Raw genomic sequence first — 27,797 nt, 5'->3', positions numbered from 1 at the left:
TCTTTATTAGCATTACCCAGAGTCAAAACTCTGCTCCAATAAGTGGCAGCAGTATGACTTTCACTACACTGGGGTCAGTTTTCTTATCTGTGAAATGACTATAATTTTAGCATCACATAGTTTATAAAGCTGAAGGAAAGAACCAAAATTAAATTGGCCTGTGACCTGACTTAGAAACCTGTATTTCCCCCCAGTTTCCCCCAAGTTTTCAGCATAACACTCAAAAAAAAGTTCAAGTTTTTAAGACAAAATCAGCCATTGAGATAACTTGTGATTTAATTTGCTTATATGATTATCTTTTGTGTGAAAGAAGAAACATGTAGGTATTATTCTAACATTTCAGTTTTCCATTAATATGTGGGCATACTATAGGACTATCTAATAGAAAAGTGGATCTTAGATCTTTATAAAGATAAGAAGTATTAGAATGAAATCCAAAGACTCATCACATTTAAAACATCTTCTTCTCTACCTCTGTTGCACTCTAATTCATTCCTTTCTTTCTTTTCATTTCCAATACATACCCTAATTCCCACCCATATTTTTATCACTACAAATAATGCAACTCTGGGCCTTGTCCCTAGAGAAGAATTGTCCAACTTATTTTTTCCCTCCCAGTCCTTGGCAAGTCTGCTGGGTGACCCACTCGGACACCTCAGAGGGTGGTGCCTCCCACCCCCTCAAGCCACAAGCAACAAAGCCTTAGTCATTTCATGCTCTTGGCTTTGTCATCATTTTGATTTTTTTTACATTACTTTGTCATTAACTCATCTCACTTATGTAAAGAGAACAAGCCAGAGATAGTTAAAGATGTCTCTGGTGTTCTCAAACCAACCAACCAATCAACCAACCAACCAACCAAACAAACAGATAGCATTTCTATTGCCCAATGTCCAGAAAACAATGTCTTGCCAAGACAGAATTTTGAATCACAGGACAATGTAATTTATTCATTCCATGAACTGGACTATGCAGCAAGCCAAATTCAGGCCATTCTTTTGAACAACATTTTAATAATTTTAAGGGTCAACTATCATTCTACCTTCCAAAAAGCAAAGGAAAATGGGACTGTCTTATGTAGAAAGGAGACATAATCTGAAGTTACTGGGATGACACACATATGCTAACATTAGGTGTTAGGATCCTTTTCATTTTCTGTAAGGCTAATTCATCACCTCTGTCTCCCTTAGAGATGTACATTTTGTAAGATATGAATGTGTGATACAATTTTTGTGTGTAAGAGAAGGCTAATTTATGTTTTCCTTGTTTAATAGAATTTGAAGATAAGAGTGATAAATAGAAAAGCTACATTGTAGGGGATCCTGGGTGGATCAGTTGGCTGAGTGTCTGACTCTTGATTTCGGCTCAGGTAATGATCTCATGTTTTGTGGGATTGAGACCTATGTCAGGCTCAGTGCTGATAGCACAGAGCCTGCTTGAGATTCTCTCTCTCCCTCTCTCTCTTCCCCTCCCTGACCACTCTCTTTCTCTCTCAAAATAAATAAAACAACAACAAAAAAAGAAAAGCTATATCATAGGTACCTGTTTTGTTAAGAGGAAAATAAATACCATCTTACAATTCCATCAGAAAGTGGGAAAAGATTGATTCACCATTTTGAGGAACAAAAGAAATTTTCATTTGAAGGGAAAGAGAATAAGGATGTCCACCCAAACATTTCTCAATCTTAAATGTGTTTCCAGTTAATAAACAAACAAACAAACAAAACCCTAGGATCTTATGTGAGCAACGGTAACATTGTACTGATAAAAGTGCTATCAAGAGCAGTCCATGTAAAGAGCCCTGGTGGGAAAAATTAACTCCTGGGTCTGTAAAATCCCATAGAACTAGATGAAATAGCCATGGGTACAGTTTGAATTAAGGCTTTTACTGTTCTTGTCATTGTTCTTCTGATTTTTTCACATTTTGACATGGCCAAAGCTTGTGGAATAAAAACTAAACCCAGACAGTATCTTCTGTGAATCCCTACCCTTCCCATGCATGATTATTAAGTTGGAATGATTAAAAATGTCAACTAAGTACCCCAAGAAATTTTAACTAAAATATTTAAATCACAGATCTCTACAGACCCAGTGTTTGGAGAAACTAAAATTAGTTTACTTCCAGTGAACTATTCTTTATAGTAGCTATTCTCTCTCAATTCTCATTATCATTCTATTCTATACTACCCTAATTTGCAGACAATGTCTTTGGGTTTCAGAAAAGCCCAAGTTTGTATGTGATCCCATTAGCCCTCTGAGTCATTTTGTACCGAATTTACTCCTACCTGTTCCCCACTAAGGAAACCTTCAGTAGGTTGCAGTGAATGGCTTTTATACCCATCAGTGAGTCATCACACAGGCAACTGACCAAGAATTCAATCTGGGTGGATAGAGGACTCTAGCTATACAGAATAATATAGACTTTTGAAAATAACCAATTTACTTTCTTGTGTTTGGAGAAGTCCATAAACTATTGTAATAGTTTATGAGGACTTGAGCTGGACATATGCAACCAAGACATATACTAATTTTAACAATAATTTACTGAGCCTTTGAGTGGATAATGTTGTTATCCCCGCCAATGCCCTTTACTGGACTGGTACACCTGCCTTCAGCTGCTGCAGTTGTTGGTTGCTAATGGCTCACAACTGCCCCCTTTTCCAGATAATTTCTCTTGGCAAAATAGCAGCTATTTACCCAGGAGGCTACATCCTAGTCCCACCCCAGGGGCAGGCCATGCTAGTGACTGGTTTACATGAAGAATGCAAAAGGTTAAAAGCCAGTAATATCAAGGTAGGAACAACTACATGATGTAACTCACACTACAGAGCTCTCCACTGGATCAAGCTAAAGGCAGAGTCCAATAGAAACTATGAAACTATGTCCTGGCTTACTTAGCGCCTTCTCCTACCTAACTTGTTTCCTTCACTCCCTCCCTTTTCTCTTAAGACTACTCCAGTAAGTCATGTGAGCCTGAATCCCTTTTTCAGACTTTGCTTCTAAAGAGGACCTAAGTCAAGCCAGAGTTCTAGATGTATTATGGATACATTGCTTTCATATATTTATTTCATTTAATTTGCAGGATGGGCCATATAATGGAGACCAGGCTTTACCCCAGGTTTTTTTTTCTGGCTCCTAAAAATAGTCAATTTTTATTATGCTAAACTGCTGCCTTAGACATTTATAGTAACAACTTCATCATATATCACCAATAAAATTAATAATGTAGTTACAAACTTCAGAATTTGAATGAATGTGTCTTCTCCATGTTAACATGTCCAACAATGAACAGATGTTTCATAGTGTTTCCTTGACATAAAGTGATATTTTTCCATTAGGGTAAAAGGAGAAGGAAAAAGAACAGAGAAGGAAAAGAAATGAAAAAACGAAGAAACAACAAAGGAGGGAGGAAGGAAGGAACGAAGGAAAGGAGAAAGAGAAAAGGAGATAAAGGCAAACAGACAAATACAGAGAAAGAAAAGACCACAATAGATACTTGTTTTAATAGACTTTTAGCTTCTTAGGTGACCCCTGGTCTTGTTCCTTGGCTAAAAATGCAGTGCTGGTCATTTCTCCTTTCTAATTCTTTTCAGCGTGGAACAGTTGGAATAGCTTTAATCATGGGCTGAACTTCAGTGCAGCTCTTGGCTGAGAATCACTTTTCTACTAAGAACTGTGAGGAGTTTCCAGGGAGGGCTTGTAAACTAGTTATCTCTATTGATGACCACATCTGTGTGCACATCTGTGGTACAGAAACACGCCATGTAATAAAGTGTATCTTGTGTTCTGTGACTTTCTGCCATGTGGCTTGCCTTTCCCACCACATTCAAGACGCCCTTTTCTTATTAAAAAGAATCAGTATAGAGGAGTGATACCCCACCCACAGGGTGAGAAGGAGTCTCTTCTGTTTTTCATTTTGTGTCCAAGCAAGGCAAATATGGAATTCATTTTGAGATTTCTTAAGACTTCTAAAATGAGCTCACTCTGAAGACAATGAATATGTAGAATGCCTACTATGTGCCTGACATGGCAAGAGAACTAAGTATTTTGTATCAACTCAATGGAACCTCACAACAACCACTGCACTAGGCACCCTGGTCCCCATTTACAGGGGGAAACTGAGAGTCAAAAGGGTAAAATTATTTATCTAAGGTCAAGCATCTAGAAGATGGAGAAACTCAGCTTCAAAGTCAGGTCTGAAGGATACCTCAGCCCAAGGTCTGCTTTATTACAGAAGTATGGGCAGTGACTTCTCAGGTACTTACCACTGTCTGAATAAGAGAACACTTTTTCACCTTGAAGAAGTGTTATTTTTCTTTGAAATCCACTCTGCTCAATTCCACAAATTCTACAGACATCTACCAGCCTTCCAAAGAATATGAAGAGAATCACTATGTCATATAGAATGTTCCCAAACCACAAGACTGGGTAAGGAAAGCTGGAAGAAAAGGAAACAGGGAAATGGCCTGCTAAACAAGGATTACTCAAGATGACTACAAGCAAAAGAGAAATAAATGCCTTCAGAGAAGACCTTTTTTTGAGCTCATGGGGCTGAAGAAACTAGAAATGAATGTGGTCGCTCCCAAGGAATTTGGGCCCCCAATGCTGTAATTTGGTCTTCCCAGGAATCTGATATCCATCACTGCTTTTAGTAAATATGGGGAGAAGATGACTTAAAGGAGCTTAAAAATAAACTTTATTTTTAAAGAAGAGCAGCAAGCATGTCAATCAGTCAACTAAAAAAAGTATTATGAGTTTGAAATTTAATCATCAATAGAGGGGAGAACTAAATTATTTCCAAGTTTGCTTTCAATAATACTTTAAGGTTTTAGTATGCATCAGATAGAAAAGGTACCTGATAGATGGCAATAGATTATATGAGGTTATAAACATTTGTAGAGAAGCTCAATGACCTTGTAAACCTAGAATATTGGCAAATGCTATTTATGTTATTTCTTGAACAGAAATTACTTTACATTCCTTGATATAAATTACATTTTAAGTAACATGACTTTCTCTCTTCCAATTCCAAAAATAAGGGATATGATTCATGGGCTAAAGTGCCCTAGTTAATAAGTTAATGGAAAGAAATAGTGAATAAATTTTTACAGACATATAGAGTTAGTACAGGCATTGTTGAAAGATGATAGATAGCCATTTTGGCAGATGCTCAAAAGTTTCCACTGTTTGTAATTACTGGTCAGGTAGATTGTAATTAGAAGATGTGCTCCTGGTATATTCTAGAAACAGATGAATGCTTTATTATACAACATCTGTACTCCATGCTTTCTACATAAAAATAAAGTATAATTGCAGTATCTGTTGCTTGTTTGCTTTATCATTCTGAATCTAATTTTAAGTAAGCTTTGGAAAAGGATCAGGACATTTTAAATTGCTGAAACCTTCTGTCCATCAATAAGGATAATAATGTATGACAACAGTGAAACCTTTACCAGCTACTTGTGAGCTCTCTAGCTCAAATGACTAACCTATATCCATGAACAGTAGGCAGAACCACTTGGGTTTATCTAGGAGACCATCATAGAACTGGATATGGGAATCACTGGGACATTAAAAGACATATGTTAGAAAAATGGCTACAGAGTGTTCCCCTGGCTTTGTTCTAGGAACATCCAAGACACACGCCATGCATATCCCTGGGCTTCCACAGCTAGAGTTCACAGACATAACAGTGCTCTACATTTAAGCCTCACAGCCACTTTTACAGGAATGTACTGATATTTTCTTTACTTTCCAGATAGAAGATGAAGGCACAGACAGATTAAAAGACATATCCATGATAGTATAACAGGGAAGTGGCAGAACCAGGATTTGAACTAGCCAGTCTGACCTCATGGTCCATACTCTTTACCACTTCTTATCACTGCTTAGACTCTACAGACCTGGACATTTGAAAGATACTGCTCACAACTTAAATAGAAAGCCAGGGACAAATTATCTCCTCACTGAATCACAGCACCTGCCAACTAGAGGAGATGGATGCAATACCACCTATAACAAGAGAGTGCCTTTAGGATTACAGGAAAACACCCAAGTTAAATTGAAGCAAAGAAATCAGTATGCAAAGGGGAATATGAGGTTATGTTTCCTTACAGCAAATTTAGAAGCGTTAGTGAGAACCACATTTCAGAAAGAAGAATAAATGCTTTGAAAAATTTTCTATCTCTTTAAAATTATATATTTGGAAGCATCTTGGTATCTCCAGCAATTCAAAGAAACGTGATGGCCAATTCGTTTCCAAGATGTCAGTTGGGACCAAGTCAAAATTATCAAAATGTCCTAACTTGCTTTTTTAGCCCTTAGTTCAGATCTCACCTGTATCAGTTGAGGGGAGAAAACACAGGTAAATTTCCCACCCTGGATCCTCACTAGCACTGCTACCAACTGGGTGAGGACTGCTAAACTCAACTCTAGTGTGGGTTTCATGGCAACATAAGGACGAAGATAAGGTTGCTGTCTATAGGCTGACACACTGATGGGAAGGGAAGAAATTTAACTGGTGATATGAGAGCTGGAGCCCGGATGTAAGGTTTCTGTAATGAGAGTTTCTGTTCTTCCTCTGGAAAAATTGAGCATTGTCAGAGAATGCTGGAATGAATGTAGCATATCTTTCCCTAGGAAATTTAACATTCATTAATTTATTTATACAAAAGCAACATAATTATTAGGGAAAACTACAGGGATAATTTTTCTTATCCTCTTGTTCCCCATACCTGTTACTATTAATAGAGTTGCAGTCTAGAATGGGAACAAATTGAATCAGAATCAAAGTAAGAATTTTGAAGATGAAAGTGGCAAACATTAAAAGATAAAATAATAATACCCAGTTGCTCCTTTCTCTTTCTCACATCAATATGCTTTTCTTTTTTTTTTTAAGTCTTTATTTATTTTGAGAGAGACAGCATGAGCAGGGGAGGGGCAGAGAGAGAGAGAGAGAAAGAGAGAGAGAAGCCCAAACAGGCTCTGCACTGTCAGCGCAGTGCATGGGGCTCAGTGTCACAAACTGTGAGATCATGACCTGAGCTGAAATCAAGAGTTAAGCACTTAACTGACTGAACCACCCAGGTACTGCGCATCAATATGCTTTTCTGACATACAGAGGAATGCCCACCTTCATTCCCTCCCAGGTCTAACTAGCTTATATGTAGATAAAGAAAATCTTATTTTATCCAGCTTTATTGAGATATAATTAACAAATAAAATTGTAAGACATTTAAAGTGTACAATGTGATGATTTAATATAGGTACACTGAGAAAGAATTTCTGCCATCTAGTTACCTAATACACCTATCCCCTTGCATATTTAGTTGAGTGTTTTATTTATTTATTTATCTATTTATTTATCTATTTATTTATCTATTTATTTATTTATTTATTTATTTATTTATTTATTTATTTATTTTGGTGAGTATATTTAGGTTCTGCTCTCTTAGCAAATTTTTCTTCCTTTTTTTTTTATTTTAGAAACAGCGAGAGAGAGAGAAAGAGAGAGAGCATGTGTGAGTGGGGGAGAGGGTCAGAGGGATAGAGAGCAGAGAAAATATTAAGCAGGCTCCACACTCAGAGAGGAGCCCAATGTGGAGCTCAATCCCACAACCCTGGGATCATGACCTGAGCTGAAATTAATAGTCAGATGCTCAAAACACTGAGCCATGCAGGTGCCCCTTAGTAAATTTCAATTATGCAATATAGTGTTATCAACCATATAATGTAATGTTTTAGTCACCACATTATACATTAGATCCTCAGAACTTATAACTCAAAGTATGCAACCTCTCCCTATTTTCCCTGCCTCCCAGACCCTGGTTAACTACCACTCTACTCTTTCCCTGTTTCCTACATGGTTTGTTCATTTTCTTATTTGGGCATATGTCTCAAGAGCCAGTTATGAGCCCTTAGTGGAGACAAGTTACATTCCACATTTAAATGATATAATACAGAATTTGCCTTTCTCTGTCTGATTTATTTCACTTAGTTTAATGTCCTTCAAATTTTTCCATGTTGTCACAAATAACAAGATTTCCTTCTTTTTTGAGAATGAATAGTATTTCATTATATATGTAAATGTATAATATATTTAATACAATATATAACATATACATTTTTCTTTTTTCTTTACCCAAACACTTTAGTTGTTTCCATACCTTGACTATTGTGAGTTATGCTGGAATGAACATGGAATCAGAAATATCTCTTCAAGATAGTGGTTTCATTTAGTTTTTCTTTGGATATATATCCAGAAGTAGGACTGCTGGAAGGACAGTCTTATTTAGGGGAGTGGAAACAACTCCTATGATACTCAAATCATTCTTGACATAGTTCCACTTCCACACAAGGTTCAGTGGGTGTCTGATTCTATAACATTGGCCTCCCAAAAGTTAGCCCATTCTCCAAGTGTCTGAATTAGTGAACCTGTTTTTTTTTTTTGCCTTGTTTTTAAAATACCTGATTACAGAACCATATAGCTCTTTACTCAACACCATAAAAATAGTGTTCCTTGTGTTGTTCCTCATACTACTTTGTCCAGACAACTTTTAAATGAATCAAATCATGGTATTTCCACTAAATATTTCTTTAGGAATAATTTCTGCACTATGGAATGTTTTAACTGTCTGATATTTAGCTTATATTTTAATTTGCTCCATTTCATAAATAAATCTTGTCCAGAACCAGTAGAAGCAAAGAATGAACTATTCCTGATAATTTCCACTTCACCTCAAGGTATAGACACCCTATCTTTACGTCTGTCAAACCACATCCCATAATTTGTCTCAGCTTTAAAACACATCTACTTCCAGGTCTCCTCAAATCACCATTTTGATCTACCAGTAGTTGCCTCTGTTTTTCACTCTTGGAAAAGCCCTGAAAAAGCTGTGAAATAAAATAAGCAGAGGCTTTAATTATTTCAGTTCTGGTGGGACTGTCCAATGGATTTCATGTAGATACATAAACCCTGCCAGAAGCATGAGACTCATTTCCATGTGTTTGCCTGCTGAACCAAGTCCTCAATGTTACTTGATAATCATTTGCTTTCCTCCAAGTATTGGGCAAAACATGAAGCTTCATATATCTTCAAATATAAAAATCAAGAAGCACATAACTGTGCCTTTCAGCTGGAGAAGTGAATTTTGCAAAGTTTCAGTGATTTTTTTTCTACCAGCCTGTGAATTTTAAATAACACATACAGTGTTTTTTTCTACATGTCATTTCTCACATTTCTCCCTATATCCCTAAGTAGAGCAAGCTAGGGGGATACAAGAAATAAAATATTTACTTAAAGTCAAGCAGAAATTTCTTGTCTACTACATAAGAAAACACATTTCCAAATGAAGGTTTAAAAAGCCCTCATAGTGTTATTGAATACCATTTCCTGCCATGAGAACCAATACAGAATGAAAATAAGAATAAATTCCTTAGTAGCCAGTCCTATAATTGAATGACAAAATGAACAAACACTGAATGCCCATGTAGAAACTGTATATGCAAGCACTTTTAGCTATATTCTGGCTCAATGAGAAATCAGTTTGTCCACTTAAAATAACCAAGGACAAGCTGGGTGGTTGATACATGGATGAGAGTATCTTAAGTAAAACCAGGAGCCACAGAAAACAGGATAAATAGTGTAGCAGGCAGGTCCTGTTTTGGGGGGCATGTGAGAGTTGTCTTTATCCTCAGAATCCGGATAGAGAATCTACAATATGAAATGGCAGGCCAGGAATTGGGGGACTCAAACTCTGGTGCATCTTTAAAAGATAAAAATAATCTTTACTGCAATCTTTCTAGATTCTAACTCAAGAAACTCATCAACTTTCTTTCTTTAGTTAAATAAATCATGCTTTGGCCATTCTTCTGCTTATTTCTGATAATAGGAAGAGTTTCTTTTACGTGAAAAGAACATTTAACAACTGTATGTGTTTAGCAAAACCTATAAACTAATCTGAATCTGCTTCCCTATCTATAAAATGAAAATAATCATTTGAGGATTAAAGGAGACGGGGCGCCTGGGTGGCGCAGTCGGTTAAGCGTCCGACTTCAGCCAGGTCACGATCTCGCGGTCCGTGAGTTCGAGCCCTGCGTCAGGCTCTGGGCTGATGGCTCAGAGCCTGGAGCCTGTTTCCGATTCTGTGTCTCCCTCTCTCTGCCCCTCCCCCGTTCATGCTCTGTCTCTCTCTGTCCCAAAAATAAATAAACGTTGAAAAAAAAATTAAAAAAAAAAAGGAGATAAGGATGTGAAATGAATTGGAAACTCATAGAAATAATTATTTTTGCTATACATATCGTCATTATTTGTTAAGTACAGAATGACAATTTTGTTATTTGTTTAAAAGAAACAACTCATTTAAAAAACAGTAAAATACTGCGGAGGTGAGTGGCTACAAAGCTTTAAGAAGTAATTGTTTTCATTTTCTCCTAATATGAAGCTTTCTCTGAACCCCCTCTCTTTCCAAAATCTGGCTTTAGAGTAGAGACATAGTGTTGAATGTCTTCAGAGATAAAGTATTGAGGACAGGTCAGCAAAGGAGCCTTTTAGATTGGTAGATTGCAAAGGACAGCTTGTTCCAAACAGAGGCCTGAGGGCAGATGAGAGAGAAAAAAGGAAACAAAGGAAGCAGTTAGGGACAAGTCTGGGCCCAGCCAAAGGGGAGGAAAGAGGAAGGCATGTTGGAGGAGGCCCACTGGTTCCTCATTCTATCTAAGGACGGAGTAAATGAAGGAGCATCATCTTCATTGCAGCCTCTAGTTGCAAAGTACTGCCTATGTGCAGGGTTCCTTCCTACAAAGAAAGTTTCCCATGATAATGACAAATTCCATTTCAACATATATGGGTTCATGCTTCCTTTAGTCCCTTCACAGCCTCAAATGCATTTAGGGACCATTCTTACATTACAGACTAACAAATTTAGTCATGTCGAACATAGTTATTTTTCAAGGAAAGAAATATCTTCCAGCTGCCTGGGAGTGAGTTTGCCCTTGAGGACAAAGATGGCATAAGAGGAAAAATCCAAAACTCCAAGAGGAGGAAATCAGAAAGAGAACAAGGGAGCCGAGAAATGGCTACATTTCCAATTACAGCTAAAATTCCCAAAACTTACAGATATAGCATTAGTTCATCACTTGAGCACAGAGTTGGGCAGCTACTGAAGACCCAATTAGCATGAGGGTCTCTAAACACATTTCCACATAAAAGTTGGACAGTGATCCTATGGGGTCCATCACTGTTTCACTTTCAGTCCATTTTATCCACAATGCCCACTTATACAAAGACTAGAGGGCGGAGAAGAGGCGAAGCACACTCTGTGATTAGCTTCTCTCTCTCTCTTTCTCTCTCTCCCTCAACACCTCTCACTATCAGAACCTTCCCCCTGCCAATCCTTTCTTCACTAATGAGGATGCAATTTCCTGATGTCCTAGGCAGAGGCAGGCCAATGGTCTTACTTCCACATGGTTTCAGGAAACACATTAATAGTTACCTGGCTTTCACCATATCCCCTTGGAAATCCCCCAGTGTGACTTTTGCCAACTAAAGTTATATAAAGGAAATAAAAGTGGTTTCTTTTGAAATAGGCCATTATTCTTAATTATTCTCACAGGTGATATGAGACTATATCTCTGTCTACAGACATGAATCCACTTCCTCAAAACCCACCTGTGAGCACAGTCATCTCATTTCCAAGCAACGATTAGTTTCTGGTCAGTATCTGGTACCAAAGGTCTGTGGATCTGCCATGGCATCATCATTAAGCTATTAGGTATGTCTTCAACCACAACAGTCATATAAAAGAACTTTAAGTTTTTTCCCTTGAGATATTTTTATTCCTTTCTTTTCCCTACAAGATTCATTTTTTTTTTAATTTAGGCATATGTCTCAGTAGAGCTAGTTATGAAACATTAGTGGAGATGAGTTATCTTATTCTGCCAAGTATATGTCCTCTTTTCTTACGGTAACAAGATTCTGACAACCCTGTGAGAAACCATTTCAATTTTATTCTTATTCCATGTGACTTGGAGAAGGCATATGACCTAAGTCTGGCCAATCAGCATCTACACAGAACCTAACTATTATTGGTTCAGGGAAAGCATGTGACTAAGGTCAGAGCAATCAGTTAATCTTAGCACTTTTGCTGGAAAAACCTATAAGAAGCTCTCTCTCTTCTACTGAGTTACTGAAGGGAGAAAATGTACACATGAAGGTGCTAAAAGCTTAACTGCAATCATAGAGGGAAAGTCTGTTTGAGAATGGAGCCAACACATAAGAAAACAGAGGTGACAGGAGACCGAATACTGATAGCATTGTCAGTTAGTAGATCCAGCCATGCCTGAAGCCAATCTACCTCTGATCTTTTCAGTTCTAAGCCAGTGTGTCTTCTTTTTGACTTCTGAGTTAGGTTTTTAGCCAATCTATGTTAGGTTTTCTGCCACTTGCCACCAAATATTTTGTTTTAAAATCTTCCCTTCTGTGCCAGTACTTCACATCCATCTAAGATCTTATCAGCAGTGTTCTCACTTTGCCACTTAAAGTTATGCCTAGAAACCAGGTGACAGTAATGAAAATGACCCACAGGCTATGACATTCATCACTAGCTAAACCTTAGCTTCCAATAAATAGAGGAAGTTGGATTATAATGAAAGCACAGAAACTCATTTCCAGTGTGAATAATCTTTGGGACCACTTCATTCCTCTTTAATCCAGAAAGAGACAAGAGTGTCTTCTCATTTGCTCTGATAGATTAGCCAAAAACACAACAGACTGAGACTATGAAATTACTAGTACTATAGAAAATACTACCAATAAATAAGAGCAGAACAAGAAAATGAATATGCTATTAGCTGGATCTTTATAAATCACCACTGAGTGTTTGGAGTTAAGTTTGATTATAATTGGTGAAGAATTTCCTTGTGGTAAAAGTGAGACTAGGGTAGCCAAGAAGCAGTTGGAAGTTACACAGATTTGTTCTTGGCTTTACAATGGGTGTGGAAAGAGCAGACAGAACTAAAAACACAACTGGAACTCTGGCCCAGTTCCTGAATATTAGCATAGAGGGGTGTGCTTTCCATGCAGAGGGTGTCATCAAGTAACCAAAAGAAAAAAAAACTTGGGGAGAATAGAGAGTGTGGGGGGAGGTGTCCCTTTCACTGTAGCTCTTCTCTAATGTCAAGGAGACTGGCTGGGAATCAACAAAGATCCTCTAAGAATGCCTCTATTTCTTGGTTTTTGGCCAGTTACTCAGAGCAGATGTGAAATGTTTGCTGTGATTAGGAAATATTTTGCATGTGAGAATGTGGATGCTATAATTTTCAACTCAGCCAAGAAGACTTAATAAATGGTGAAATTTTACATCTTTGGGGAGGAGCAAAATATTTTTTAAAAAGTGTTGGTTAAAATAAACACCAAATTCCCAAGGAGAGACTCCAAACTCTTATGATGTGCAGCACTGATCATTTTATTACTGTGGAAAAATTTACTCAGATGGTGCAGCCCACTTCATCCTTTTGTTAATGTCCTCATTCTCCCATTATCAATGGCATATGAGTACTCATCTTTTACTATCTGAGCTTTTGTTATTGAATGAACCAGAAATTGATGACAAAATATGTCCTTGTTAGCAAACAGTAAATTAAAAAGTGATCTGATGTCATTAAAAAATGAGAAGCCTTTTATTTTACAAATGAAACCAAGTTATCATTGGCAAGAATACTATGCATATTAGGAATACACTTGCATTCTGGTTCCCTAGTATAGCCATCTGTCTGACCTTCAAAGTCACTTTATTTCTCTAAACTTCAGTTTCCTGTTGTGTCAAGGGAGAGAGTTGGGCTACATCAGCATTTCCCAGAGTGTGGATTGTAGAAACTAGTTCTGTGGGATGTTAATGAATTGTCAAAGCAAAGGTAGGAATTCACTGTTTAAACAAGACAAAGAAAGGATTTCAAGACCAAAGAAATAATGTGTGTGAAAGTATAGAGATACAAAAAGCTTTTTACTAATTTGTTAAACAAATATTTACTGAAAACCTATTATATGCCAGGTGTTGAGTGTGCTAGAAGTTGGGGATTCAGTGGCAAATAAGGATGATGAGAAACTTGCCTTCAAAGAGTTTATATTCTTGAGAGATTTATGATTAAGCTATTAAGATGAAATCAAATATACTGAATATTATGATTTTAAAAACAAGCAAAGGCTCTTATAGAAGATGAGGATAAGAGAAGTAAGAGAGGGCTTTTTGGAGGAAGTTATGTTTGAATCCAAAACTAAAGGATAAATAGTAGTGATCCAGGGAAATAGTGTAGAAGATGAATATTCCAAGCAAAAGGGACACTACCGGTAAGAACATGGGGCTGAAGAAGAAAAGAGAGAGTCTGAAGAACTTGAAATTAAAATATACTATGGCTAAATTTGATGTGAGAGGGTGAAAGTGGCAGGAAATGAGCTTTGAGGAGTAAATGGGAGAAGATCATCTTATATCTCATTAGCAATGCACAGTGGTTTGGATTTTATCATACAGAAAATAAATAATGCTAAAGGTTTAAGCAGCTAAGAAAAATGACCATATTTTTATGTTAGAATGCTGACAGCAGCAGCAATGAGAAGATTTTATTGGAGAGGAACAAGACTAGAAAAAATTATACTAGTTGGGATACTCTTGCTTCTGGCTGTGGCAATGCAGACGGAGAAAAGAGGACAAAGGTGAAACTCATGTAAGAGGTAGAGTTGGAAGGTTTGTGCCCGATTAGATGTTGGCAGTGAATAGAGGGGAAGGTACACAGTTTGGCTCACAAGGTGAATAGTGATACCATAAACCAGAATAGCAATTATGTGACAAAGAGGAGGAAGAGAAAAAGGAAACCGAAAAATGAAGTTGAGTTCTGTTAGGGCATGTCCATCTTTTTATTTCACTGGGTATTTAAATGGAATTATTTGGATACATCAGTCTAGAACATGAGGAAGTGGACTGAAATCTGAATATAAAGTTAAATAAATGTCTTTAGTTCATGGGTGACCATGATATCTTAGAGTGGCTGAGATCACCCAGAGTCTGTGAGGAGTAAAATGAGAAGAAAGATAAGACAAAAACAAACATTGAGGGAATAAGCATATGAAACTATACCTACAAAGAGAACAGAGAAGGACAGGCAGAGAGAGAGTTATTTTTAAGTTATTAGTGATGTTAGGGCGCCTGGGTGGCTCAGTTGATTGTGTCCAACTCTTGATTTTGGCTCAGGTCATGATCTCACAGTTCATGGATCAAGCCCCACATCAGGCTCTGTGCTGATAGTGCAGAATCTGCTTGGGATTCTCTCTCTCCCTCTTGCTCTGCCCCTCCCCCACTCACCCTCTAACTCTCTCTCAAAATAAATAAACATTAAAAATATATAAATAAATTATTAGTGATGTTATAGGGATGTTCAAATAAAGTAGACAAGATTGTATTTTGTTGAAATTTATTTATGATTTCTAATCAAATGTTATAGTATTAGAAAAAATTTATCTAAATTCTACCTCTGGAATATAGTCAATATTTATTATATTTTAGGATTTTTTTCATGGCACAAGTAATCTCAAATAGTGAATTAGTTTTAAAACTATTTTGTTTCTAATTCTTGAAGACAGTGTCAGAAACATACACATAATTCCACCTTTATGACCCAAATAGATGAAATGCATAGATTTTCTATTAAATTTCTCATGGCCTACACTGCAGAGATGCCTTTTAACTGACAAAAACACAATTACATACACACACCGTAAAAACAGGCTTTTTCTACCATCTCTCACCATCTTCCTGAGTTGGCTATATGAATAGCAACCTAGAAACTGCCTAAACAACTAAGTAGAGAAATTACAGTTAATCAAGGAACAAATCACTGCATCCAGAAATCAAACCAAACACATGTTAAAAAGAAAGAAAGAAAGAAAGAAAGAAAGAAAGAAAGAAAGAAAGAAGAGAGAAAGAAAGAAAGAAAGAGAGAAAGAAAGAAAGAAAGAAGAAAGAGAAAGAAAGAAAGAGAGAAAGAAAGAAAGAAAGAAAGAAGAGAGAAAGAAAGAAAGAAAGAAAGAAGAAAGAAAGAAAGAAAGAAAGAAAGAAGAAAGAAGAGAGAAAGAAAGAAAGAAAGAAAGAGAGAAATAAAGAAAGAGAGAAAGAGAGAAAGAAAGAAAATACTAAGATTTTTCCCCCCAAGTGTTGAACATACTTAGTTTCACTGGGGTCATAACAATGAGTTTCCAAATTTTGGAACCCATTGGACCCTTAGCCTGTCTGATTTTCTGACTAAGCTACAGTCTTCTGGAGTTGATTTCATCAGTGGCTGGTGAAGCATGACTCTGTTTTTTTTTTTTTTTTTTTTATAAGCTTTTCTTCTTAAAACAACATTTTGATGAGCTAAGCATAAATTAATCAGAAACATATGGATTAAATTGACTCCAAAATACATATGGGTTTAAAAAATAAGAAAAGTACTCAGGGCAAAACACACTTAGGGTTTTATAATCCCACTATGTTAGAAAACTATAGCAAGGGGATTCCAAAATATGACCTTCCCTTATCTCTGTCATGGTCAGCAAAGTTTTTGTTATCTTCTTATAGAAGAAGGAAGTCAAGAAGTAGATGAGCGCTGTGAGATTGCTCAGCCTTACAACCCACTTTCTAAGGCCGGACATTGTGGTTTCAGTCTGTCTGCTGCTGACTCTGAGGAAAAGTGGGGCGCTGAGAGAGATCTCTTAGTAGGACACTGGGGTCTAGCACCACCCCTCTAGCTTTATCCTCTCCTTTGAAGACAAAACATCCTCATTTTCCACTTCTGGGGCAAGTCTTCTCTAGTATAATTTGTTGTTCCAAATCAACATGTAAATTTAATGAATTTATTATCTCTCCTTCTTATTTCTCGGCCTCCCATCTTCCAGGAACAAAATCCTTATTCCTCTTAATTCCTTATATCCTATCAGTCATCAAATCCTTCCAAATTGTCCTTTGAAATTCATACTCTCTGCATCCTGACTGCTATCACCCTCATCCAACCCCTCATCACCTCACACCTGGATTACAAGGGCAGCCACGAAGCTGACCCTTACTGATTCCTCCTAACCTCTAGGCCATCCCACACACTACCATCAGTCTACTGTTTAACCCATGCTTTCATCATATGACCCTGCTCCTTCTCCTCTTTTTCTTTTACTATATGTGAAATTTAAGCTCTTCTGTCTGCCTCCCAAGTTTCCTCATAACACAGATATACTCTACCTCTGAAAGCATGTTTTCTATTATTGTTCCATACCCACCACCTCCCAAAGCTTGGCATTAGCCATATGCTATATTCAGTTTATGTTTCAATTTATATTCTCAAATATCATCTCCTAACTACTTATTTCCTCACTTATATTTACCATTCTTCTACATGTTTATGGCATGATAACTATATCATAAAATGCAGGCAAACTCACCAATGTGATATTTAAGTGAATACCTGAATGGTAAGAGGACTTATCTCACAAAGAGTGGCAGGAAATAGCATGTGCAAGTGCCCTATAATGTTCTGTGAGTGGGGAAAGGGGTAGGAACATATTTGTGTGTTTAAGAAATTGTAAAGAAAGAAAGTACATATGAAGAAATTGTGTTTTAACTTTTCTTTTAACATTTGTTCATTTTTGAAAGGCAGAGAGAGCACAAGCAGGGGAGGGGCGGAGAAAGAAGGAGACACAGAATCAGAAGCAGGCTCCAGGTTCTGAGTGGTCAGCACAGAGCCCAAGGCAGGGCTCAAACCCAGGAACCGTGAGATCATGACCTGAGCCAAAGTCAGATGCTTAACTGACTGAGCTACCCAGGCACCCCAGAAATTGTAATTTAAAATGTAAAAGGCCACTGCAGCTGACATGAAGCTTAAAAGGAGGGAATGAATATGAGATGAATATGAGATGAAGTTGGACAATAGTCAGCAGGAATATCACGAATGGCTTTAGCAGCTATGCTAAAGAGTGGATGTTCTTCTAAATTCAAGCTGCTCTAAGGTTGTTTACATTAAAGAGGACAGGTCATTTATTGGAAGATAACTCTGGCTTCTTTGTGAAGAATAAATGGCAGTAAATACAACAGTATAAAGGTTGCTTTATTTTTTTAAAATCTTTTTTAATGTTTATTTCTTTTTGAGACAGAGACAGAGCATGAACGGGGGAGGGTCAGAGAGAGAGGGAGACACAGAATCCGAAGCAGGCTCCAGGCTCTGAGCTGTCAGCACAGAGCCCGACGCAGGGCTCAAACTCATGAACAGTGAGATCATGACCTGAGTCAAAGTCAGAGGCTCAACCATCTGAGCCACCCAGGAGCCCCTAAAGGTTGCTTTAAAGAAATAGACAAGAGAGAAAGGTGGCTCAGACTTGGAGGTAGCAATGAAGTCAGAGAATTTCAAAAAAACATTCTGGAAGAACTGGCAGGATATGCTCAAGAACTGAATGTAAGATGTATGAGAAATTGACAAATCAAGAATGACTCCTATGTTTCAGGCTTGAGGAATTGAGTGCATTTCCTAATATAGAGAAGACTGAGTAAAGAGAATAGGGTACACTGAACCAAGATTTTAGTTTTGGATTTAACTCGAGGCAAAATGGATTAACTAATTTTGGCCCATCTCCACTTCCTTAAAAACAAGAAGAATAACTGGAGAAAACAGTTTAAAATCTCTTTTATCGGCATTATAGAACTATTGAGTCAGTGAAGATATGGAGGGTACACAATCCAAAAAAAAAAAAAAAAAATGAAGAAGAAGAAGAAAGAAAGAAGAAAGAAGATGACAAAACATGAACAAGGAGGAGGAGGAAGAGGTCATCCAGAAACATGATCCAGGCATTTGGTTTCCTCAAGGAATTTTCTCATTTTGATAGTGGACAAAAAGAGGCTGAAAAGAGCAGAGATTTTGCTAGATTTATATTGCTAGGAGGACAAATACTGTAGCACATTGCATGCCAAGAAGATCTTTGGTAAATACCCTAGTCTTTTGATTGGTACCTCAAAGACCAGACCTAGGAAAGAAAGTTGAATTGCAAGTATCCCAAACGTCATAGAGACTGATTAAAATCATGTCAAACCCCAGTTGGATTAAAGTGATTTGGAATTGTTAACAACCCTAAGAAATGCCTATCAGAATTTCTTGGAGAAAGATAAAAATGAGCCAGGGCTCCAAAATACCCTTAAAAGTTATCAAATGCAATATTTTCTATTAAAAAAAAACTGGCATACTGAAAACCTGAGAGGAATCAAAACCTGAGAGGAAATACAGATGATAGAAACAAACTCAGAGGATATCATGACTATGAAGATACCAGACATGAAATTAACTATTAATGATATAATCAGGAATTTTTTTTAAAGAAGAAAAATTTTGGAATAGAATACTTATCTTTTTTAAAATTAAAACTATGGAACTGAAAAAATATGATAATGGATATTAAGAACATGATTAATGGGGCACCTGGGTGGCTCAGTTGGTTAAGTGTCCAACTTGAGCTTAGGTCATGATGTCATGGTTGGTGGGTTTGAGCCCCACGTAGGGCTCTGTACTGACAGCTGAGAGCCTGGAGCCTGCTTCAGATTCTGTGTCTCCCTCTCTCAAAAATAAACAAACATTAAAAAAATTTAAAAAAGAACATGATTAATAATTTTAATAACTGTAAAAAGGTGAAGAGAAAATTAGGAAAATGGAATAGATCAGGAATAAATACACATAACTAAAACTTTTTTTTTTCAAGTTTATTTATTTTTCACAGAGACAGAGTGGGAGCATGAGCTGGGGAGGGGCAGAGAGAGAGGGAAACACAGAATCCGAAGCAGACTCCAGTCTCCAAGCTGCCAGCACAGAGCCCAATGCGGGGCTCGAACTCATGAACCATGAGATCATGACCTGGGCTGAAGTCAGACACTTAACCAACTGAGCTACCCAGGTGACCCACATAACTAAAACTTGAGAAGTTAACAAGAAGTGCATAGGGCATGTGTGTGGCTCAGTCGGTTGAGTGTTCAACTTTGGCTCAGGTCATGATCTCACCATTCTTGAGTTCGAGCCCCACATCTGACAGCTCAGAGCCTGGAGCCTGCTTCAGATTCTCTCTCTCTCTCTTTTTCTCTGTTCCTCCCCTGCTCATGCTTGCTTGCTCACTCTCTCTCAAAAATAAATGAATATTAAAATTTTTTTTAATTAACAAGAAGTACCAAAAAGAATGTAAAAATAATATGGGAAATATTGAACATACAAGTATTTGGAACATACAAGTATCTGGAATCCAGAAGGGAGAAAGATAATGTGACAGAATAATGTTTCAAAGATAAATAGCTAAGAGTTTTCCAAAGTGACAAAAGAGATTAAGCAACACAATCAAGGCACAAAATACTAGTAAACAAATCACAGACACATTTTAAAAAGATAAATCATCAGGACTAAAATTTAGACTTCATATAACATTTAAAAAATCAATATTGGGGTGCCTGGCTGGCTCAGTTGGTTAAGCATCTGGCTCTTAGTTTTGGCTCAGGTCATGATCTCATGGTTTGTGAGTTTGAGCCCTGCGTTGGGCTCCTTGCTGACAGTGCAGAGCCTGCTTAGGATTCTCTCTCCCTCCCTCCCTCCCTCCCTCATTCTCTCACTCTCAATGTAACTAAGTAAACTTAAAAAAATCAATATATATAATTTACCACATTAATAGAATAAAGGAGAAAGTAATATAACATTTAAATAGATGTAGAAAAACATTTGATATAAATGACAAGTTTATAATAAAAATTTTGTTAATATGCAGACCCAAAATATCAGAAAGTAGTGAGCAGACTTACACATGATTAGTAACCTGACTTCATCCTATGAAAACACTGTACCCCCAAATTTTAGAAATCACATCTTTCTCAAATGTTTATAGAAATTTTCCAAAATGACACACATTGTACTATATAGAAAACCTCACCAAATTTCAAATTGAAATAATATGGAGGATATATTCTAATTATAGTGGAATTAAGCTAGAGGTCATAGAAAAAAGATAACTAGAAAGTCTCTTTTTTGAAATTAAGGAATACATCTCTAATCCATGGGTAAAATAAGAAACAATTAAAATTAGAAAATATTTTTAACTGAACTAAGAGTTAACTCCCAAACAACACAGAGATTAGGAGTGCCAACTCCTGCACGGTCACAAATCCACATATAACTTTTACTTCCCAAAAAATAACTACTAATGGCCTACTGTTGTCCAGAAGCCTTACCAATAACATAAATAATCGATTAACATATTTTGTATGTTAAATGTATTATATGCCATATTCTTATGATAAAGCAAGCTACAGAAAAGGTTACTAAGAAAATCATAAGGAAGAGAAAATACGTTAACAGTACTGTACTGTATTTATGGAAACAAATGCACATATAAGTGGACCTGTGCAGCTCAAACCCCTGTTGTTCAAGGGTCAATTGTTTAATATATATAGTACATATTAAAACTTATAAGATACAACTAAAATCATAGTTTAAGGAAAGTTTATAGCCTTAAATGCATATATTTAAAAAGAAAAATGGCTGAAAGTCAATAATCTAAGTATCCATATATCAAGAAGTTAGGAAGCTATACTACAAAGCTGTAATCATCAAGACAGTATGGTACTGGCACAAGAACAAACACTCACACCAATGGAAAAGAATAGAGAACCCAGAAATGGACCCACAAACATATAGCCAACTAATCTTTGACAAAGCAGGAAAGAATACCCAATGGAAGAAAGATAGTCTCTTCATCAAATGGTGCTGGGAAAATTGGACAGCGACATGCAGAAAAATGAACCTGGACAAGTTTCTTACACCATACACAAAAATAAACTCAAAATGGATGAAATTCCTAAATATAAGACAGGAAGCCACCAAAATCCTTGAGGAGAAAGCAGGAAAAAACCTCTTTGATCTTGGCTGCAGCACCTTCTTACTCAACATGTCTCCAGAGGCAAGGGAAACAAAAGCAAAAATGAACTACTGGGACCTCATCAAAATAAAAATCTTCTGCACAGCGAAGGAAACAATCAGCAAAACTAAAAGGCAACTGACAGAATGGGAGAAGATATTTGCACATCAGATAAAGAGTTAGTATCCAAAATCTATAAAGAACTTATCAAACTCAACACCCAAAAAACAAATAATCCAGTAAAAAATGGGCAAAAGACATCAATAGACACTTCTCCAAAGAAGACATCCAGATGGCAAACCAACACATGAAAAAATGCTCAACATCACTCATCATCAGGGAAATACAAATCAAAACCACAATGATATACCACCTTACCCCTGTCAGAATGGCTAACATTAACAACTCAGGCAATAACACATGTTGGTGAGGATGTGGAGAAAGAGGATCTCTTTTGCATTGTTGGTGGCAATGCAAGCTGGTGCAGTCACTCTGGAAAACAGTATGGAGGTTCCTCAAGAAAACTAAAAATAGAACTACCCTATGACCTAGCAATTGCACTACTAGGCATTTATCCAAGGGATACAGGTGTGCTGTTTCAAAGGGACACATGCACCCCCATGTTTATAGCAGCACTATCAACAACAGCCCAAGTATGGAAAGAGCCCAAATGTCCCTCGATGGATGAATGGATAAAGAAGATGTGGTATATATATACAATGGAGTATTACTCAGCAATCAAAAAGAATGAAATCTTGCCATTTGCAACTACGTGGATGGAACTGGAGGGGATTATGCTAAGTGAAATTAGTCAGAGAAAGACAAAAATCATATGACGTCACTCATATGAGGACTTTAAGAGAGAAAACAGATGAACATAAGGGAAGGGAAACAAAAATAATATAAAAACAGGGAGGGGGACAAAACAGAAGAGACTCATAAATATGGAGAACAAACTGAGGGTTACTGGAGGGGTTGTGGGAGGGGGGATGGGCTAAATGGGTAAGGGGCACTAAGGAAACTACTCCTGAAATCATTGTTGCACTATATGCTAACTAATTTGGATGTGAATTTAAAAAAATAAAAAAATTACAAAAAAATTATAAAAAAAAATAGGAAAAAGAAAAACATAGTGAATACAAAGAACATAGAAAAAGGAAATAATATGCATAAAAAAAAGAAATGAATTTGTCCTAACTTTCCATAAAGTATGCTGTTCCTAGTCTTCTGATCACTTACAAACAGGATCCAAGAACCTTGTATGGAAGGATTCATACAGTGATTCCCCCTAGATCTTCTCTATCTTTCAGGAAAAAAAATGCATGACCATGAACAGGATATTTTGTTGGCTTTATTTTTACTCAAAATTGCCTTTTCTTTACTCATAGGTGAAAAGACTCTGAACCCAAGGCTCTTAAGACTCAGGAAAAGAATTAAATGCTAGATTTATTAGCAAATGTCAATGCTGGGTTCCTAGAACATTCTAGGGTACCTCAGCCAATTCTCAAAATGTGGGATGGACCTGTGTATGCCAAGAACTCAGAGTTCTCTCCTTGAATGTAATAATGTAATAGTGAAGTAATTAGAATGTCCCCCACAAAGAACCTCAGCAGTTAATTATTCTCTAGAAACCAAAAGATAAGCAACATTCTAAACTCTGTAACACCCTAGAATTCCAGTCAACTTTGAGCTATATAGTCCCAACATCTGATAAAGTACCTGGCAGAAAGTGGGCCCTCATTAATTCCCTGTTGAATTAATGTCATATATCAGTGAACAGGAAATATAAGCTAGGAAGTAGCACAGCCCATATGAACTCAAAACTGTAAATTCAAAATCAAGTTATGTTTCAACTTACAATGTCATAGTATTGTTTACTAGGTTTTGAACAAAATACAACTAGTCATATTTTCATACCAGGGGTAATAAGTCTGTTGCCCCATAAAGATCTAACCTGTCTTCAAGTTCATGTTCTGCCAATTCATGATATTAAGGTTAGTATAGTTTCACTTAAACTGCTGAATATACTGAATTGAGTTCAGAATTCTTTCAAACTCCATTTTCCCAGATCCCAGAATACACTTCAGAATCAAGACTGACTGTCATCATTTTTTGCTTCACCCAGACTAATAAGCCAATCCTTTCTATAGTAACCAAAAAAGGAATAGAAAGAAGTACAACAGGTCATAAAAGTTAGCACAATTAGATATATATGTTGACATGTAAAAACAACTGGCAGTAAAGTGATTAGTATAAATTTTAGTACCACAATTTTTGGAGGAGTTGCACAACTTTATCACAACCTCACTATTTGTGAACAATGTAGCCATTGCTGGTCTGTGGCAACGAATAAGCTTCATAGCACCCAAACACCATCAGAGGTTCTATATTTACCTTACATCTGCCAACAACCCATGTTCTCTCATTTTCTGTGTAAAAGAGCTCCATGTGGGCCAGATTTAATTTGATGCAGAAATACTATGTCACTTCCAATAAAAGCAAAAAGGAAAGAGAGATTCGCACAATAACTTATCAAGGATGGCAGCTCATGCTGGTATTTGGAATAGTTTGGGGGTATTGTTTTGTTTACTGAACAGTCAAGTTGAAAGGAAGGTGCACAGCCTGATTAGAATGGCCTCTGCAGATCTGTTTTCCAAATAGAAAACATATGCCCCTCTGGGGAGAGAAACATATGTCCCTTAGGGGAGAGCTCTTCATTCCCAGCTACAAGTGAATTTGAAAACAGTTTGACTCTGGTAAGAAGAATATAATACAGCATCTTTCCTTACGTGAGGTAGGTCCAGAGCAAACTTCTAATGACCAAAGTAAAATACATACCAATTGTGACCAAAGGCTTTTACCTAATGCAGAAGCCAAGGGGAGCCTCAGACACCATTATATTCAATCCCCTTGTAGATTTCTCTAGGTGCAGATACTGACGACTAAGGAGATTATTGGATTAGACCTAAAACCACATGGCAAATCCATGGCCAAGTTGGAGTCCCAATGCTGGTGTCTTGATTTATAATGTAGCCCTCAATATTATATTATTCCAACATCAGAATAAATTTTCAAAACTTCATTTGGAGTAAAAATTGAGGAAAAATTAACTGTAATACTTGATATGGTAACAAGACTGGAAAGATATAGAGATAAGTCATTTCTCATTCAATCAGAGAAAATCCTTATATATGAGTCAAATTAATATTTTTCTATGATTCATATAAGACTCCAGGAGCAAGTAAGATGAACTGTCTCTCATTTTCCAGTAGGGCATTTTCATTATTTTCCATTCAAACATGTAAGGAAGTAATATTCAAAATTAACTTAATTATTTTTTTTCTGGCCAAATGCAGGACTGTCATCTTACATAAATATATATTAGAAAAACACAAAAAAATATTAACTTAATGATAAAATAGCTAGTCATGATCTCTTTTCTGTATGCAACTTCTACACACACATGTATTTTTTCATGAATTGTGATTTTTTAATGAAAAATTATGATTTGAAGTTGTTTAAATAGTCCCAATTCTGAAATGAGAAAACTCTTCTTGGAAGCTTTAGACATCAGAAAAGCAACTCTATTGCTTAAAACCCATCCTTTTGTAAGCACCTTCAAGCCTTGAAAAATCTGAATCTTTCTCTAGATGTAGAAGCTGATAAACATCCTAAGATTTTTTTTTATTGCATCATTACAAAAAAAAAAAAAAATCTGGGGCAAGCAGACATTTAAAATAAAGCTCTGTTACTAGAAAACAGACAGTCTCCATCCTCATTCTGAGTAATGTCTGCCTCCCTTCAGTTCAACAACCCACAAAGAAAGTAATAGACAAAGACATGCCAGATGAAAACTATCACACTCCAAAAGGATACCTAGTGAAGAAACCCAGCGATCACTGCCCAAAGACTGACTTCTGAAAATATGTTAGGAAATGGGGTACTATTTTATTTCATTGTATTTGTTTTTCTCCATTTAAAATTTGCATGGTAGCCTATTTATTTAATGAAGATTTTACCTTCATTAAAATTGTTTGCTTGGGTTCCGTCATGGACACAGTCTGGGCTTTCCTCAGTTTAGATCCTGTAGAGATTAATGTTGACTCGAAAACAAGCTTTCTTTGGCCCTACCTCTGTTGGGTTCAGTCTTTGTCTCTGCCAGTACCCCCGGCCCATACTGATGATATCACTGTGAATCACTAAGAAGCCTGCATACACATGGCTCAGACATAATAATGATGTTGCTCATGACAACACCATTGTTAATAATCTGACCACACAGTGATATGAAACATCACCTGGCTCTGTATTTTAACAATTAAAGCTTTCATTCTTCCTAAGCACAGACCATCTAGGATTAGACTGCACCTATTTTTGCTTTCTTTATCTTATCTCTATCTTTATTATACATTCTTGGCCAGTGTATGAGGAGAAAACCTTTTGGACATCTCATACCCTTTGGTTGACCTCTTCTGACTAAATGAACATGTCTAGGACAAACACAGCTTATGTTTGACACCATTTCCCCTTGAGGTATGAAGTTGTATCCGGATGAGGAAAGAGAAGTAAAAACTAAACTTCGCAAATTTTCTCTTGGAGATGTACGGAATTGCTCTGAGATTTATGTTAAATTTTACCTAATAGCGATATTGATACAATATTTTCTTTAAAAGTTTCAAAGGAATAATTGCTCTCTATAGATGTTATTTCTACATTATTTGTATTTCCATGGATTTACAAACTGGAAATTCAACTAGCATTTTCCAAAAGTCATATAAGTGAATGCATAGAGGTATGTGGATGATGACTATATAGAGTGTTTTCCAAGGCTTTAATGAAATATTACACTTAATAAACAAAATATGAGAAATTAATATTAAACCGATATTTAAACACAAGAATGAACTTAAAGCTTAATAGCATTACAGGAGACTCTGTACAGAGTCCCAAGACTTAAGCCAATGATTATATCATTTAAGCTTTCAGTTGAGTGACAGATTCAGAGGTGAACACAGGGAAAATCACAGGCCCAGTATCTTTGAGAATCAACTGGCTGTGTGTAGACAAAACTCTGTTGCTTGGCCTCAGATTATGGTCTTTTCTACCAGACAGAACTAACTATTCATCTACCAAGTATAATTTGAAATCAGTAGATAATATCTACAATCAATAAACTAATTTCAGAACACACATATTTAAGAACATATATCTAAAAAGCACAAGAAATAGTTAAAAGAGTTGCGAATGGCATGCTAATGAGTGGGAAACTGGTATTTTTCTTTATTAATCATTTAAAAAATGTTTTCATCTGTGTACATATATCACCGTAATTAAAATATAAAGTGAAAAATTAAATTATGTATTAAAAACAAACACATGATTGCTATTGCTAGGTGAAGGAAATGGATGGGACAATGTGAAGAATTTAGTATAAACAATTCCTCAGCACAATTAGATGAGAGAAACCATTCATTCTTTCTCACATTCGTCAAACAATTAAGAAGCAATTACTATGTGATTACTATGTGCCATGTTTGGACTAGATGCTGTGAGAATACACAGATGAGTCTGTCATAGTCTTTCTTCTCAAAGACCTTGCAATCAAGTGTGAAGAGAAGGAAATGTGACTATAACATAAAAAATCAAAAATTTTAACTGACATTAAATAAAAACTTTAAAAAAATTAAAATAGAAAAAACAAAAAAAATTAAAATTTTCTGTGACAACTTACTTAAAAAAAAAAAAAGATAGAGGAAAGACCCATTGATATTTGTTGGCAAAACGAAGACAAAGTTCACAAAAAATCATGTGGATTCATCCTTTACAATAACAACAGTATCTAATATGTTAT

General features: G+C 36.5%; 2 long non-coding RNA genes across 2 annotated transcripts in view; one reads left to right on the top strand and one right to left on the bottom strand.

Moving 5' to 3' along the window:
* The window catches only part of LOC123580512, a 58,535-nt gene extending 46,751 nt beyond the window's left edge, over positions 1-11,784 (top strand). The window contains exon 3 of the long non-coding RNA XR_006703337.1: positions 11,642-11,784. This is a non-coding gene — a long non-coding RNA (uncharacterized LOC123580512). The remainder of the gene's footprint in view (positions 1-11,641) is intronic.
* Positions 1-26,478, bottom strand: part of LOC123580511 — a 56,546-nt gene extending 30,068 nt beyond the window's left edge. The window contains exon 1 of the long non-coding RNA XR_006703336.1: positions 25,966-26,478. This is a non-coding gene — a long non-coding RNA (uncharacterized LOC123580511). The remainder of the gene's footprint in view (positions 1-25,965) is intronic.
* Positions 26,479-27,797: the final 1,319 nt, after the last annotated feature.

This window comes from Leopardus geoffroyi, chromosome A3 (genome assembly GCF_018350155.1).
Source record: "Leopardus geoffroyi isolate Oge1 chromosome A3, O.geoffroyi_Oge1_pat1.0, whole genome shotgun sequence".
Taxonomy (NCBI): domain Eukaryota; kingdom Metazoa; phylum Chordata; class Mammalia; order Carnivora; family Felidae; genus Leopardus; species Leopardus geoffroyi.
This window is presented reverse-complemented; position numbering and strand designations above follow the sequence as displayed.